A 12,735-nucleotide genomic window follows, 5' to 3' on the forward strand; every position below is an offset into this window, starting at 1 on the left:
AGACTGTAATATAAATGTACGAATTTTGAAGTGCATAAGTAAACATACGTTTTCCAGCGATGTATCACGTAGAATGAGTGACATGGAAATTCTTTCATGTGACAGTTCGCAACTGTATACTATGAAACGGCCACGGAATTTTTATAGTGGGAAGAACGGATACTGGTTTGCCGTTCAGGGGGGGGGGGGGGGGGGGAACTGGAGAAAATGCAGCAGTAGATTGCACGACACGTTCTGGGATTCTAGCAAGTTGCAATGGCTGAATAAGCTGAAAACGTTCAAAGAAGAGCTGTGCGTAGGAAGATGAAAATGGTTCAAATGGTTCTGAGCACTATGGGACTAAACATCTGAGGTCATCGGTCCCCTAGAACTCAGAAGTACTTAAACCTAACTAACCTAAGGACATCACACACATCCATGCCCGAGGCAGGATTCGAACCTGCGACCGTAGCAGTCGCGCGGTTCCAAGACTGAAGCGCCTGGAACCGCACGGCCACATCGGCCGGCCGATGGTGGATGGTATGAGGATAAAAAACTATTACGGGAAAACGAAGAGGACAGCAAATGACAGAACTGCATGGAGTGCTACATGTGATGCCCATCTGGTATCTTCTGCGTCCTCTTCTTCGTCTTTCATTCACTGTTCCTTCCACAGCGTCAATGAGTTAACAATCTCTTCCCATTCAACGTACAAGCCAATTGCGTTTCCTCTTTCCGAATACGTTTAAAGTTTTTCTCTCTTCCCCCACTCTTCTTAGCACCACCTCACTTATCACTTTGTTTCCCCGTTTTATCCCTTCCATCCTCCCCCAAATCCACGACTCAGTGCTTCTATTCTTCTTCCTTCCTCCTTTCTGAGTGTCCGTGTCTCTGTTCTAAATCTCTGTTTTACAAACACACTCCGCAAGTCATCGTATGGTGCGTGTCGGAGTATACCCTGTACCTTCACTACTCATTTCCTTTTCTGTTCTACGCGCAAAGAGAGCAAGGGAAAAATGACTGTCTATATGCCTCCGTTCCAGTCCTAATCTTTCTAATCTTATCTTCGTGGTCCTTACGCGAAATGTATGTTGGCGGCAGTAGAATCGTTCTGCAGTCAACTTTAAATGCCGGTTCCCTAAATTTTGTCCGTAGCATTCCTCGAAAAGAAAGTCGCCTTTCTCCCAGCGTTTCCCATTTGAGTTCACGAAGTATCACAGTAATACTTGCATGTTATTGGAACCTACCGGTAACAAATCTAGCAGCCCGCCTCCGAACTGTTTCGATGTCTTCCTTCAATCCGACCTGGTGCAGATCCGAAACACTCGTTGTAGGTGAACAAACCGAAGTCGACCATTAGTCTTCCCTACTACAGTCCTTACATGCTCATTCCATTTCATATCACAACTCTCACGTCTTCCATGGAGGAAGAGCTGCTCGACTAGAGTGGCCAGCATGTTCTCCAGACTTGAACCCTATTGAACATGCCTGGGCTAGATTGAAAAGGGCTGTTTATGGGCGACGTGACCCATCAACCACTCTGAGGGATATACGCCGAATCGCCGTTGAGGAGTAGGAAAATCTGGACCAACAGCGCCTTGATGAACTTGTGGACAGTATGACGCGACGAATACAGGCATGTATCAATGCAAGAAGACGTGCTACTGGGTATTAGAGGTACCAGTGTGTACAGCAATCTGGACCACCAGCTCTGAAGGTCTCGCTGTATGGTGGTACAACATGCAATGTTTGGTTTTCATGAGCAATAAAAAGGGCAGAAATGATGTTTATGTTGATCTCTATTCCAATTTTCTGCACAGGTTCCGAAACTCTCGCAACCGAGGTGATGCAAAACTTTTTTTGATGTGTGTATTATTCTGAACATACTGAGTTGCACATACCAAATCACGAGAACTTTATTTACAGCTACCTTGAACATTACGAAAAGACGATTAATTTTCTGTTTATTTCTTCTTTGGGCCAACACTCCCGCACGGTGGCGACTGTTGTGAAAGAGCACAAGACCATTTGAACACCCTAACTTTTGACACTTTGCGGTTTTTTTGGTTATTTTTCTTTGAATGCTGTTAAACGAAAAGTACATGTGGTAACTGAAGTACATGGTACTAAATCTACCATGTTATGTTACATTGTTACTCTTCTAGGCTCCGTGCAACTTTGAATCAGGATCACGAACACAACTGCAGTTGTGCACGTTTTAAGGAGCTTTTGCGCATGCGAAATTGGCGTGACGTAATTGCCTTATGGGCCAATTACATATGGATTTGATAAACAACGTGCACGACTCACTGCGTGCACAGCTAGCCTTTACCAATCAACTACAATTTTAGGTCAGTGCCACCAGGTGGTAGCACACTTCAGCAAGTTTTTTCCCCATTCGCCTGGCGTAAATCCTGCTAGTCAGTAGCAATTCACTCATTATATAGTATGCCAATTCACTCATTATGTAGTAAAGCCGCACGGAGTAGCCGCGCGGTCTATGGCGCCTTGCCACGTTTCGCGCGGCTCCCCCCGTCGGATGTTCGAGTCCTCCCTCGGGCATGGGTGTATGTACGTTGTTCTTAGCGTAAGTTAGTTTAAGTGAGATTAAGTAGTGTGTAAGCCTACGGACATACGATCGCAGCAGTTTTGTCTCATAAGAACTTATCACCAAAATTCATTTAGTAAAATTAGATCAGGTATAAGTATATGTTATAGTTATAGAGAGAAAAACTCATTTTGTGGTATTCTGATTGAGATATAGTATATTAAGTTTTAGATTTTATCATACTGTAATCCATCTGAGGCGTTGAGAACCATAAAGCACATCATCGTCGGTTGTGACATCTGTTGATGTTATGCCGTGTCAGACTTAACTCTGCTGTAGGCCCATATATATATATATATATATATATATATATATATATATATATATATATATATATATATATATATCCACGAAAAGCTGTATCACTGGTTTCTCTAGTATTTACTTAAATGTGGGATCGATGACGGTGTGCTTTTGGCCCTTAAGGTTCTAAGTGTATTCTAGTCAAGTGACCAGGTTGGTAGGCAGTAGGCCCTACTACTTGAATTTCATCATTTCCGCCGCGCGGGATTAGCCGAGCGGTCTTAGGCGCTGCAGTCATGGACTGTGCGGCTGGTCCCGGCGGAGGTTCGAGTCCTCCCTCGGGCATGAGTGTGTGTGTTTGTCCTTAGGATAATTTAGGTTAAGTAGTGTGTACGCTCAGGGACTGATGACCTTAGCAGTTAAGTCCCATAAGATTTCACACACATTTGAACTTTCTTTTTTTTTTTTCATCATTTCCACAAACGGCAGTCTGCGTTTGGAGTTGGTTTTCTACTATGCAGGAATCGAATTTCGTGAGCAGTGTCAACATGAACTCAGTTGAATACGTTTTAAGTGCTAACATAAAAAGAAGTTATCAGGAAAAGTTAACTGCAAAGGAACAGGGGCCTCCCAGACCATTTCCGTTGACTGAGAAAGTGACGACATCAAATACGCGTGACTACAAGCGAACATTTAACAAAGAAGTATATAATAAGCGTAAGTTGTTGTGTGGGTGTACCGTGAGAATGTCTGATTTTCAGCCCAGAAGTTAATTCATTAACTAATATGTGTGTTTAGTGATCTTGTACACTTTTCCGAAAAAAATAAAAAAGCACGAAAACTCCTATTTACAGGAGAGCAGTGAAAGCTTAACGTTATTTCATTCTCGCCCTAAACTGTACTTAATTATATGCAAAACAAAAAAATTCACAAAAAAGAAATCATTCTTTCTTCATACAAGTTACGCATATTATTAATGTTATTGGCAGTGGTTGTAGCTGTATCAAGATGTTGATTAGCGTAACTGTTATACAGCAGATGCTATTAATTTCACTCTCTCATATTTACCTAAATCTAAAAATTTGTGAACATCCAGACTGAATACTCAAGAGCAGCCACTGCTGCCGCATCCCCAGCGTTGCAGTTACACTGCAGCCACTTTGGCGGGATGGAAACGACGAGATAGGACTGTTGTTCATTACTGTGTAAATTGTATTCCAGGAGATTCCGTTGACCCCAATACGTCTCTTTAGTTACACGTTTCCTTTCCCCGACGTGGCCGAGTCAGTAGGTTGGCAAATGATTAGTCTCGGCGGACCGAGGAGGTTGTGAATGAGAACAGGACACGTTTCACTCCCGTCAAGCAGTTCGTGCCCAGCTTGGGCCGAATAGATAGTTTTTGTATTCCAGTTCCAGATACGCCACGTTATTCCAGCCAATTCGTGCTGCCACCGCGCGTACGTAGTGCTCACCGCTCGGTGCAGCGTTAACACCGTCTTTCAAGCACAGTCGGTAGCGAAACCAGTGACGGGTAAAATACGCGGTCCAGAACGGGGTCTTTACTTTCACACGCTGCCTTTGAGAGAGCGCGTGGGTGGTCAGAACGAGGTTGCCTACTGGTCCCTGCTGACTCGCACACGCATCCCGCGACCCGGTCACTCCGATACAACCTCAGGCTCAGCTGCGGCACGCTCGGCGCAGTTCCCTTCTCTCCGTCTCTACGCTTCGGTCTGCGTTCTCTCCCCGTCGTACGTCTCGCTTTGTTCCTTTTAAAATGCAGCAAACCGTTTCCGACTCCTGCTGAAATAATGATCGTGTAAGGACAGTCGCTGTTTCAGGTGTGGACAATATTTATTACGTCATATTGTTCCCGTCGAAATCTTCTCTTACTTGTCCCAGCGATTTCTCGCGGTTCTTATATACATTCGCTGACAATCGAAACATTGTTACTTGCAGTAATTTTGTTAACTACAGCCACAAAGTTGTTCAAAATTACAGAAAATTTATCAGTTGGTGGTTACAACTGAAATACATGAAATAGGGTACAAGGTCAAATACATACTTGTCGTTTTCATGGAGACATAAGTGAAATGATTCAAATAAATAACGCTGATTATATTGTTAACTACACAAAAATTACTTCAATCCAAATATTCCTAACATGTTTCTACATAGTTTCGGATATACGTAAATTATTTTTTGGTGTGAACAGAATTTCAATAAATAATACAGTAGTCCAAACCATCGCTTTGCTTACGTGATCAATTAAGATTTCGTTTTACGAGTTTCAGCAGTAAATAAGTAATTAGGTGTTGTTGTAATTAGCAACCGCATAGTAAACTAACAGTATATTAATCAGAGTTGTTAGAGGTTTCAAATATTATAAAAACAGTATTTTGGTCTCTCTTTCATCATTTGATTGTTCGTAACTGAAAAGTTCCACTTGTGACAAAACGAACTGTTTATACATTGAAGCGCCAAAGAAACTGGTATAGGCATGCGTATTCAAATACAGATATACGTAAACAGCCAGAATACGGCGATGCGGTCGGCAACACCAACAACTCTCCGATTGTCAGATCGGTTATTGCAGCTACAATGGCAGGTTATCAAGATTTAAGTGTGTTGGAATGTGGTGTGCCGCGCAGGATTAGCCGAGCGGTCTAAGGCGCTGCAGTCATGGACTGTGCGGCTGATCCCGGCGGAGGTTCGAGTCCTCCCTCAGGCATGGGTATGTGTGTTTGTCAAAAAAATGTTCAAATGTGTGTGAAATCTTATGGGACTTAACTGCTAAGGTCATCAGTCCCTAAGCTTACACACTACTTAACCTAAATTATCCTAAGGACAAACACACACACCCATGCCCGAGGGAGGACTCGAACCTCCGACTGGACCAGCCGCACAGTCCGTGACTGCAGCGCCTTCGACCGCTCGGCTAATCCCGCGCGGCTGTGTGTTTGTCCTTAGGATAATTTAGGTTAAGTAGTGTGTAAGCTTAGGGACTGATGACCTTAGCAGTTAAGTCCCATAAGATTTCACACACATATGAACATTTGAATGTGGTATTACAGTCGGCGCACGAGCGTTGCGACACAGCATCTTCGAGGTAGCGATGAAGTGGGGATTTTCCCGTACGACCATTTCACGAGTGTACCGTGAATATCAGGAATCCAGTAAAACATGAAATCTCTGGCATCTCTGCGCCCATAAAAAGATCCTGCCGAACAGGACCAACGATGACTGAAGAGAAACGTTCAACGTGACAGAAATGCAACCATTACGCGAATTGTTGCAGATTTATATCCTGGGCCATCAACAAGTGTCAGCATGCGAACCATTCAACGAAAAATCACCGATATGGACTTTCGGAGCCGAAGACCCACTCGTATACCCTTAATGACTGCACGACACAAAGCTTCACGCCTCGCCTGGGCCCGTCAACACCGACACTAGTCTCTGATGACTGGAAACATGTTGCCTGGTCGGACGAATCTCGTTTCAAATTCTATAGAGCGGATGGATGCGTACGGTTATGGAGACACCATCATGAATCTATTGTCGCTGCATGTAAGCAGTGAACTGTTCTAGTTGGTGAAGACTCTGTAATTGTGTAGACCGTGTGCAGTTGAACCCCGTCTAGATACGACTCGTACGTAAGTATCCTGTCTGATCGCCGGCCGCGGTGGCCGAGCGGTTCTAGGCGCTTCAGTCCGGAACCGCGCGACTGCTACGTTCGGAGGTTAGAATCCTGCCTCGGGCGTGGATATGTGTGATGTCCTTAGGTTAGTTAGGTTTAAGTAGTTCTAACTTCTAGGGGACTAATGACCTCAGATGTTAAGTCCCTTAGTGCTCTGAGCCATTTGAACCTGTCTGATCACCTGCATCCATTCATTCATATCCATTGTGTATTCCGACGGACTTGAGCAATTCCAGCAGGACAATGCGACACCCCACACGTCCAGAATTGCTACAGAGTGGCTCCAGGACACTCTTCTGAGTTTAAACACTTCCGCTGACCACCAAACTACCCAGACATGAACATCATTGAGCATATGTAGGAGGCCTTACAAGGCGCTGTTCGGAAGAGATCTCTACCTCCTCGTACTCTTACGGATTTATATACAGCCCTGCAGGATTCATGGTGCCAATTCCTTCCAGCACTGCTTCAGACATTAGTCGAGTTCATGCCACGTCGTATTGCGGAACTTCTGCGTGCTCGCGGGGTCCCAACACGATATTAGTCAGGTTTACCAGTTTCTTTGGCTCTTCAGTGTATATGTTGCTAGCATCTGTCCGTCTTCTCCTTGGTTCTCCATGAGGAAGTGTACTCACTCTGCTACCTTGTCAAACAGACCTGTTTTGTCTTAGGCTTATGGTTCAAATGGCTCAGAGCACAATGGGACTTAACTTCTAATGTCATCAGTCCCCTAGAACTTAGAACTACTTAAACCTAACTAACCTAAGGACATCACACACATCCATGCCCGAGGCAGGATTCGAACCTGCGACCGTAGCGGTCACGCGGTTTCGAGACTGTAGCGCCTAGAACCGCATGGCCACCCCGGCCGGTGTGTCTTAGGCTTAGCCGAGCGGTCTAAGGCGCTGCAGCCATGGACTGTGTGGCTGGTCCCAGCGGAGGTTCGAGTCCTCCCTCGGGCATGGGTGTGTGTGTTTGTCCTTAGGATAATTTAGGTAAGGTAGTGTGTAAGCTTAGGGACTGATGACCTTAGCAGTTAAGTCCCATAAGATTTCACACAAATTTGAACTTTTTTTGTCTTAGGCTATCAAGCAAGCAAGCTGCACTGCAGTACGAAGTATAGTTGTGACTTTTGTGTCTGGACACACATTGTACATTATCTGAATAAAACCGTCTGGATATATACACTGTCTAGTCACATTAATGTAACCATCTGTCAAAGGCAGAATAACCACCTTTTGCAGGAAGAGAGTCAATGACGTTCTGGAAGGTACCGATGGGATGTGGTGCGATGCCGACACCGGTACCGTGCCATCTGCGCCAGGTTTCTCAGTTGAGGACCCACTGCACATTACAGCCCACAGATTCTCAATTGGGATTAAATCCGGGGAGTCTGCTGCCCAGGGGAGTATCATAAGATCACCCTGGTGCTTTTCGAACGACGCACATACACTGCAAGCTGTCTGATACGTTGCATTGTGCTGATGGTAGGGTCCCCAAGGATAGATGCATACGTGTTGATCCATTAGGCCTTCAAGAATGACGTGAGCGCACAGGGAATGCCACGAGACACTATGCTCCCTCTTCCTGCTTGGATCCTTCCGCCCATTGTTGCAGGGTGTTTGCTTTCAGACGTTTCAAGTCCTACGCACCACAGGCCACCTACCATCTGGAAAACCCACCTGTTGCCATTCAGCGGACGTCCAGTTGCGGGATTCTGAGAAGCCAGTTCATTTTAGGAATAATATGGTTCACGAACCATTGCCCCACATATGCTGCTTAATGACTAGGTGGGCTCTCTCGTTGATATGAAAAATCATCGTCTCCGAACTATTTCTCTACGCTTTACACAGTGCTGTAAAATGTATTAATTAATTCTTCATTTAGCGTTTCCTTCATCGCAATAAAATAACCACACGCTAATCACGATAAACACTGCCATACTGTAACACCATTACTTTTCGTACATTACTGTTGGGACTACACATGACGCCAGGTATCTTTTCCAGGCTTTCGGCAAATGCAAACCTCCATCGGATTGCCACAGGGTATGGTGTGATCCATTACTCCACGTCACTCGCTTTCAGTCATCCGCTGTCCAGTGGCACCGATCTTTACACCAGCCCGAGCTTAGCTTAGCACTGACTTCAGAAATGCGTAGCCTATGAGGAGCTGCTCGACCATTGTAGCCCATTCTTTTTGACTCCCTATGCAGAGTCATCGCGGTAGTCGAGCCGCTGTTGCACCCTGGAACTCACGCATGGGTCCTTTCGCTGATTTCATCCAATTTTTTACAACCACCCTCTGCAATGTTCGACGTTCCCCGTCCGTCTTCCCTGTCTCAGTTCAGTTGTGGTTCCTCCTTCGCGACAACTAGTAGTCGATTCCGCATTACATGCGTGTGTCCCCATACTTTTGATCCAATAGGAAAGCTTGAAAATCTTCGAACTTGGTGCTTCATTGAGTAATAGCCAGTGTTCCACGACAGGAACAAGCAAGCAATCCTCTGCAAAGTATAAATGGGCAGAGGACGTATTGTATGGACGTTGAGACTCTAGATGCTGAAGGCAGTTGAGGTACGTCAGATGGGAGAGTGAGGCGCCTCTAGCAGCAGCACGGCACAATACGCCTCAGTCCGCCTCGGCTATTACAGCGACAGCCACTTTGTGTCTCGGCGCGGAGCGGAACTCCCGGTAACCGGAGCCATGGTGTCGCGATGCGAGCACAAAGTGCGGCTAGTAGCCGGAGCTGCCGACTCTGTCACACGCCGGTGACGTTGCCGGCGCGAACCGGAGACCACGGTTCGGCTCGCCTTCCACACCCGCCGCCTACTTGCGGCTGCCTCGGTATAGCTACCACACAATGACAACTCGAAAGGGCAGCGCTTTCCGGAGTCTGCACTGCCTGCAGCAATACTAGTACACGAAAGATATGAACTCAATCTTCTGGGATAAATCTCTTGTGGATATATTTCTTCCAAGACCACGAAGGTCTCATGTACTGACGGGCGGCGAAAGTCGAGCATTGCAGACGTTGGTTGTAAAAGATTGGATGAAATCAGAGGAAGGAACGTATGTGAGTTCCAGGGTGCAATAGCGTTTCAACTAGTGCAGAATATACACTCCTGGAAATGGAAAGAAGAACACATTGACACCGGTGTGTCAGACCCACCATACTTGCTCCGGACACTGCGAGAGGGCTGTACAAGCAATGATCACACGCACGGCACAGCGGACACACCAGGAACCGCGGTGTTGGCCGTCGAATGGCGCTAGCTGCGCAGCATTTGTGCACCGCCGCCGTCAGTGTCAGCCAGTTTGCCGTGGCATACGGAGCTCCATCGCAGTCTTTAACACTGGTAGCATGCCGCGACAGCGTGGACGTGAACCGTATGTGCAGTTGACGGACTTTGAGCGAGGGCGTATAGTGGGCATGCGGGAGGCCGGGTGGACGTACCGCCGAATTGCTCAACACGTGGGGCGTGAGGTCTCCACAGTACATCGATATTGTCGCCAGTGGTCGGCGGAAGGTGCACGTGCCCGTCGACCTGGGACCGGACCGCAGCGACGCACGGATGCACGCCAAGACCGTAGGATCCTACGCAGTGCCGTAGGGACCGCACCGCCACTTCCCAGCAAATTAGGGACACTGTTGCTCCTGGGGTATCGGCGAGGACCATTCGCAACCGTCTCCATGAAGCTGGGCTACGGTCCCGCACACCGTTAGGCCGTCTTCCGCTCACGCCCCAACATCGTGCAGTCCGCCTCCAGTGGTGTCGCGACAGGCGTGAATGGAGGGAGGAATGGAGACGTGTCGTCTTCAGCGATGAGAGTCGCTTCTGCCTTGGTGCCAATGATGGTCGTATGCGTGTTTGGCGCCGTGCAGGTGAGCGCCACAATCAGGACTGCATACGACCGAGGCACACAGGGCCAACACCCGGCATCATGGTGTGGGGAGCGATCTCCTACACTGGCCGTACACCACTGGTGATCGTCGAGGGGACACTGAATAGTGCACGGTACATCCAAACCGTCATCGAACCCATCGTTCTACCATTCCTAGACCGGCAAGGGAACTTGCTGTTCCAACAGGACAATGCACGTCCGCATGTATCCCGTGCCACCCAACGTGCTCTAGAAGGTGTAAGTCAACTACCCTGGCCAGCAAGATCTCCGGATCTGTCCCCCATTGAGCATGTTTGGGACTGGATGAAGCGTCGTCTCACGCGGTCTGCACGTCCAGCACGAACGCTGGTCCAACTGAGGCGCCAGGTGGAAATGGCATGGCAAGCCGTTCCACAGGACTACATCCAGCATCTCTACGATCGTCTCCATGGGAGAATAGCAGCCTGCATTGCTGCGAAAGGTGGATGTACACTGTACTAGTGCCGACATTGTGCATGCTCTGTTGCCTGTGTCTATGTGCCTGTGGTTCTGTCAGTGTGATCATGTGATGTATCTGACCCCAGGAATGTGTCAATAAAGTTTCCCCTTCCTGGGACAATGAATTCACGGTGTTCTTATTTCAATTTCCAGGAGTGTATGTATATACATGACGAGCCAAAGAAACTGGTACACCTGCCTAATATCGTGTAACACCCCCCTCCCCCCGAGCACGCAGAAGTGCCGCAACACGACGTGGCATGGACTCGACTAATGTCTGAAGTAGTGTTGGAGGGAACTGACACCATGAATCTTGCAGAGCTGTCCATAGATCAGTAAGAGTACGAGCGGGTGGAGATCCCTTCTGGACAGCACGTTGTAAGGCATCCCGGATATCTTCGCGTCTGGGGAGTTTGGTGGCCAGCAGAAGTGTTTAAACTCAGAATAGAGTTCCTGAGCCACTCTTTAGGAATTCTGGACGTGTGGGGTGTCGCATTGTCCTACTGGAATTGCCTAAGGCCATCGGAATGCTAGTGATCAGATAGGGTGCTTACGTACGTGTCACCAGTCAGAGTCGTGTCAAGACGTATCAGAGATCACTCATCACTCCAACTGCACACGCCCCACACCATTTCAGAGCCTCCGCCAGCTTGAACAGTCCCCTGCTGACATACAGGGTCCATGGATTCATGAGGTTGTCTCCATTCCCGTACACGTCCATTTGAAACGAGATTCGTCCGACAAGGCATCCAGTCATCAACAATAAAATGTCAGTGTTGATGAGCTGAGGCGAGGCGTAAAGCTTCGTGTCGTGCAGTCATCAAGGGTACACCAGGGACGTTCGGCTCCGAAACTCCATATTGATGATGTTTCGTTGAATGTTTCGCACGCTGACACTTGTTGATGGCCCAGCATAGAAATCTGGAGCAATTTCCAGAAGTGTGGCACTTGTGTCACGCTGATCGATTCTCTTCAGTCGTCGTTGATCCCGTTCTTGCAGGATGTTTTTCCGGCCGCAGCGATGTCGGAGATTTGATGTTTTACCGGATTTCTGATACTCACGGTACACGCCAGTTTCTTTGGCGCTTCAGTGTATATGATGACAGGTTCGCCAATGCATTGTCCTTTCATACCTTGTGTACGAGATACTACCACCATCTGTATATGTGCATATCGGTAAAGATGGCGGTATTATCGCGTACGTAAGGTATGAAACGACAGTGCATTAGCGAAGCTGTCATTTGTACCCAGGTGATAGATGTGAAAAGGTTTCAGACGTGATATGGCCGCCCGACGGGCATTAATGAACTTTGAACGCTTAATGCTATTTGGAACAGGAGGCATGGAACATTCCATTTCAGAATTCGTTACGTAATTCAATATTCCTAGATCAACAGTGTCAAGAGTGTGCCGAGAATACCTAATTTCAGGCATTACTTCTCACCACGAACAACGCAGTGGCCGACGGCCTTCGCTTAAGGGGCTCCGGAACGCCCTATACTTGCAATGTTAAAATAACGCTTATAAATTACATCTTTCCTCACAAAGTATTTGAGGTAGGAAGTTGAACTTTTTACAGATTATTTATTGGAATATGGGCTACAACTTAACACTGGGATTTTACAAAATTTTAGTTCAGTTATTAAAGATGATTTTTTTTTCAATTGTAATGAAAATTCACAACATTTTTTTGCAATTTTTTATTTATATATTCAAAAATATACAGTTTTTTGGAAAAAGGCTGTGTTAAATTATGCAGAAGGTACTGTGTAACATTTACTGAAAGTTTGAAACAAATATGTTTGGAAGATCCTTAGAAAACATGT

The 12,735-nt window shown here is 46.8% G+C and overlaps 1 protein-coding gene across 7 annotated transcripts in view; it reads right to left on the reverse strand.

The window, feature by feature from the left end:
• The window catches only part of LOC126259290 (FH1/FH2 domain-containing protein 3), a 690,456-nt gene that overhangs the window by 189,683 nt on the left and 488,038 nt on the right, over positions 1-12,735 (reverse strand). The window lies entirely within an intron of this gene.

Source organism: Schistocerca nitens, chromosome 5 (genome assembly GCF_023898315.1).
Source record: "Schistocerca nitens isolate TAMUIC-IGC-003100 chromosome 5, iqSchNite1.1, whole genome shotgun sequence".
Classification (NCBI taxonomy): Eukaryota; Metazoa; Arthropoda; class Insecta; order Orthoptera; family Acrididae; genus Schistocerca; species Schistocerca nitens.